At 32.6% G+C, this 5,071-nt stretch overlaps 1 non-coding gene across 1 annotated transcript; it reads right to left on the bottom strand.

Moving 5' to 3' along the window:
• Nucleotides 1-759: 759 nt before the first annotated feature.
• On the bottom strand, nucleotides 760-831 carry TRNAN-GUU (transfer RNA asparagine (anticodon GUU)). The gene has a single exon. It is a non-coding gene; the product is annotated as a tRNA-Asn (tRNA).
• Nucleotides 832-5,071: the final 4,240 nt, after the last annotated feature.

Genomic DNA, 5,071 nt, shown 5'->3' with positions numbered 1-5,071 from the left:
TCAACCCTTTGTTATAAGATAGATCCCTGTAAACGAAAGCTTATGACATGAAAATCCATATATGAACCCAAGCAATTATAGGAATATCAAGAAATGACATTGTATTGCAGGAACTCCTACTGAGTGGGAGAGGAAAGTCCCATTCAGCTATTAAGTAGCCAATTAACGCTTAACATAAATGGCATTTGGACACGCCTTTATCCATTTTTGCTCAATTATCTATGTATTCAAGCACTAATTAATCTCAAGAATAAAAAATAAGTATGAAATATACAGTGTAGCAAGTAATTTCTTAATTTCTGGACACTTCGAGATAAGTATTCCTTATGTTCATTATCTTATTTCAAACTTTCACATCTCGCTGACACGAAAAAAAAGCTGTTAGTATGATACCTTGGAGGTTTTTGCAGCAGTTCTTAGATCCATGAATTCTTAATGCTTTTGGTCACAAACTTGAAAAGTTTACAAATTGCCCGAAAAGCGAACAAAAGATTTGTTTTTTTTTATGAGGGTTACAATTAGTAGTTGTTTATATGGCCAAAGGTGTAACAAATTGGAAAACAAGAGATGAATAGAAAACCCGCAGAATCAGCAATTCGGATAATCCTCCAACGTCTGATGTTAGCTGACGACTTAAACTGGTGCTTGCCAATGTGCTGAAATCAGATATCTTCATCAAATACAGGGGACATGTTCCTACTCTTAGCGGTCAAAGTGAGCTCTTTTATTTTGAATTCGTTAATTCAAAATGAATCAAATCTCTCCAAGTAGGATTCGAAATTACGACCAATCGGTTAACAGCCGACCGCTCTACCACTGAGCTACTGAGGAACAACGGGAGATTAGATCTCCTAGAGTTTAATTCTCGTTCTCAACCCATGACCAATTATTTGTGGCATACAATGTATACAATATATAAGATTTACAAAGGTAAAATGTCAAGAAAGGTAGAGTTCTTGTTACGAGTCCACGTCAGCAATACTATACATACAATATAATTGCGGGTTGGTACCTAACCAAAACCATCCAAATAAGGTTGTCTTGTCCTTCTGCCTCTCCAGAGAAATACTACGGTCTTATATATCAACTGGTATTTTGTTATCTAACTTTAATAAATCATTATTTTTAAAAAATAACTTTATGAAGTGTATTTAAGTTATTTTTTTTAAAAAAAATAGTTGATTATGCCTATTTTCTTAAATAGGCAATATTTACGTGTCATTCCAACTCCATAAGATATATAATCAAGAACCAACTTTTGGGGAACATTCCAGCAAAATTGACTTAAAGCCAGTTGATTGTTAAATTAAGACTAGCAGGCAGCTTCAGCAGTAGATTATAGTAATTTTTCAATTACAAGCACAAGAAAGCAGAGTTTATCAATCTACTGGCTAGCCAAACGCCACGCTTCTCTGCGTTCAAAGGGGAAAAACTGAACATTTGCCGAGTCACCATAAAAAAAAAAAAAAAAAAAAAAAAAAAAAAAAAAAAAACAAACAAACAAACAAACAAACAAGTTCCTCAAATATCCCACAAGTGAATGAATGAAAATGGTTTCGAAATACATAATTTGATAACATAAATCTCAGCGAAAACGACGAAGAACAACAGCTTTAGCAGTGCCAAGTTACTTGAATCCCGCGTATAGGATAGAATCCATGGAAATGAACAGGACTCACCAAAAGGTATTGTCTCTAATACATACCCAATGCCAGAGGCTGACCCAATGCCAAGTTTCTTGATATGTCTCTCGCCCCGCCAGAAGGCTTCCTGGAAAGAGCTATTCTTCCGATTGTCGTTCGAAAAACAAGGGTGGGTCGGCATCAAAATATTGGAGTCCTCGAATTCGGTCAACGTTGGTTTCCTCCCAACGTGTTTCAACGCAATCTGACCTGCCTTTAGTTGAGACGTCATTCTGACACTTGGCTTACCGAGTGAAACAGAATGATTCTCTGGCGAGGAAGTTTTTAGTTTGCAAAACAGTTGGATCTACTTCAAACAAAACGGATTATCCTGCATCGAACAGGAGGGAAGGGACCAAGTTTCAGATATGTTACTGCAGAATGGGACAAGATCGAGAAATGAATAATTCTGTCAAGAAGCTGGGATTTGGGTTTCGAAATTGATAAGTCGGAAGCAAGATGACACCATTCCTTGTGATAGAAATGTTTGATTCAGTGAAGATAAGAAATGTGCACTAGCTACTGCTACACTGTGAGAGAAACGAAAAGACAGAGAAAACAAAAAAGACCTTAATTCGATACATCATTCAGACTCCAGGCAACAGAACCAAGCAGCCTTCGATGCATTGCATCTGCTTATTAGCGAACGGAGCCGGAGAATCCCAATCAAATGTAGATGACAAATATAGCATTATCGAATAAGGTTTGACCTTACTTGAGATAGTTGGTACCATGAATATACGTCAAGATTCAAAAAAAAACATCCAATCTAGTGTAATTGTTAACATTGACATCAAAGTCATCGGCCATTACTGATAATTCCACCAGATTGAATGGTTTTTTTCCTCCAATCTTCTGATATCCATAATACCAAATATCTCAAGTAAAGTCAAATCTAATTGGATGATACTATATTTTTCATCCGCATTTGATTGGGATTCTCGGGCTTCCATTCCCCTGTGTAAGCAAATGCAATGCATCGAAGACTGCCTGCTTCATTCTTTATTTGATTGCTACATTTCTCCAAACAAATCTGGGCAAGAACAATGGTATGATTTTGCTTCAAACCATCAATATCCGTACCCAAATCTCAGACAATTCCAAAAAACGAGTAGACAACTCAACCAAAGATCTCAATTTGGGCTGGTGGGAGAAGCTGCTAGCTAAAATAATTCAAGAAAATATTTGCCTGACTACTCGGACTCATTCAACCAGTTATATATAGAGTGTACAACAGTGTGTTGTTGGGCCCTTGTTGCCGTAATACGATAGCTTTCTTGTAAGTAAGGCTGAGATTCCATTACTAATTCCATCGAACAAGAGAGTGGGAACCCACCCCACTCGCGGCTCAAGACATGCCGGCTATGTGGACTATTTTTAAAAAACTAGTTCAACGTACATGAATCATCATATAAAATTATTATAAAATGAAAAAAACATGGTCGAATATACACACGTTATAAGAATAATAAGAACATGCATTGTAGTTGCATAAAAAAACAAAGTAAATTTTTGTCGATAAAATATCATATATCCTCCTAATGAAATTAAAATTTTTTACTGCTAATTAATTGTGTTAATTAATTGAAAATATTGTGAAATGAAGTAATATAAATAATTATAATCAGAATTACGAAAATTGAAAAATTTGTGATAAATAATTTACCATGAATATGTTTTAATTTAAATAGTATTATATTTCAATTGAATCGAAAGGACAATATTAAATATTGAATTCATTAACATTTTAACAAAATACACAAACTAAAATAACAAGAAGACATATATTAGAGATAAATTTATTATTTAGGAGAAATATGACAAATCTAATGCATATGAATGCAACTTCCTAATTTCAATTCTTGTACAAAAAAAGTTAAATCTATCATTATTAATATAAAAATCTATGTACCAAACAAATAAGTAGATGACTAAAAATGGAAGAACACACATTAATTATACATAGTTCAATCAAAACAATACACATTAGATTAACACTAATATGATTTTGTTAGTACATTAACTCATTTGACTCAAAAAAAGCTCAACACATTCACATGAGAATGAAAATAATGATCATCATCTACAAAAATTTATTAAAGTTAAATGTGTAAATTGAAAGCACGCATTATTTAAATCTGGTTGTTTTTTTAACATAATTGAAGTGAGAAAACTTCCAAGTTTTCAAAATTAAAAATATAATGAAAAGATTGAACATCGAGATTCGAGATGTAATTATGGAATTAAATCATTTAACCAAAAACAAAAAAAGGAGAAAATTCAAAGTCAAATATTCGAACAATAACAAAATTATGAAAGTATGTTATAGCAGTAAAAGAAATACATGTAAGTAGATTGACTCATCTAGTTTTCATTGAAATAGGTTCCATACAACGAAAAACACTTGTCGTTCGTTAGTTATCGTGGCATCCCGAAAAGGTCCGGGTCGAAATATGACTTTCAAATTAAGTTTCGAATTAGTGGATGCTGACAAAAAGAGTGATGATACCAAGATTGAACCTCGAGGTGTAACTTTGGATTTAAACCGTCCAACCAAAAATAAATAATAATGAAGAAAAGTCATAGTTGAATAGGCAAATGACAACTTTCAAATTAAGTTTCGAGTTGAATAGGCAAATGACAACTTTCAAATTAAGTTTCGAATTAGTGGATGCTGACAAAGAGAGTGCCGATGCCAAGATTGAAACTCGATATGTAACTTTGGAATTAAACCGTCTAANGTAACTTTGGAATTAAACCGTCTAACCGATAATAAATAATGAAGAAAAGTCAAAGTTAAATAGGCAAATGACAAAATAATAATAGTGATACTCAAATACAAACACAAGGCATATCAAAAGACAAATATAAGACATGAGGGCAATTTAGTAAACAAACAATGAAAACTCACACTTTTATAATAGTATCGAATTAGTGGATGCTGACAAAAAGAGTGGTGATGCCAAGACTCGATATGTAACTTTGGAATTAAACCGTCTAACCGATAATAAATAATGAAGAAAAGTCAAAGTTAAATAAGCAAATGACAAAATAATAATAGTGATACTCAAATACAAACACAAGGCATATCAAAAGACAAATATAAGACATCAGGGCAATTTAGTAAACAAACAATGAAAACTCACACTTTTATAATAACTTTGGAATTAAACCGTCTAACCGATAATAAATAATGAAGAAAAGTCAAAGTTAAATAGGCAAATGACAAAATAATAATAGTGATACTCAAATACAAACACAAGACATACTAAAAGACAAATATAAGATATGAGGACAATTTAGTAAACCAACAATGAAAACTCACACTTTTATAATAATAATAGATATCAATATATTATGTTGGAAAAAATGTTGAAAAAATTTAATTT

The sequence above is a fragment of the Primulina huaijiensis genome, unplaced genomic scaffold (genome assembly GCF_012295235.1).
Source record: "Primulina huaijiensis isolate GDHJ02 unplaced genomic scaffold, ASM1229523v2 scaffold42449, whole genome shotgun sequence".
In the NCBI taxonomy this organism is placed as follows: Eukaryota; Viridiplantae; Streptophyta; class Magnoliopsida; order Lamiales; family Gesneriaceae; genus Primulina; species Primulina huaijiensis.
The sequence above is the reverse complement of the archived record's forward strand: the minus strand, read 5'-3'. Positions and strand labels throughout refer to the sequence as shown.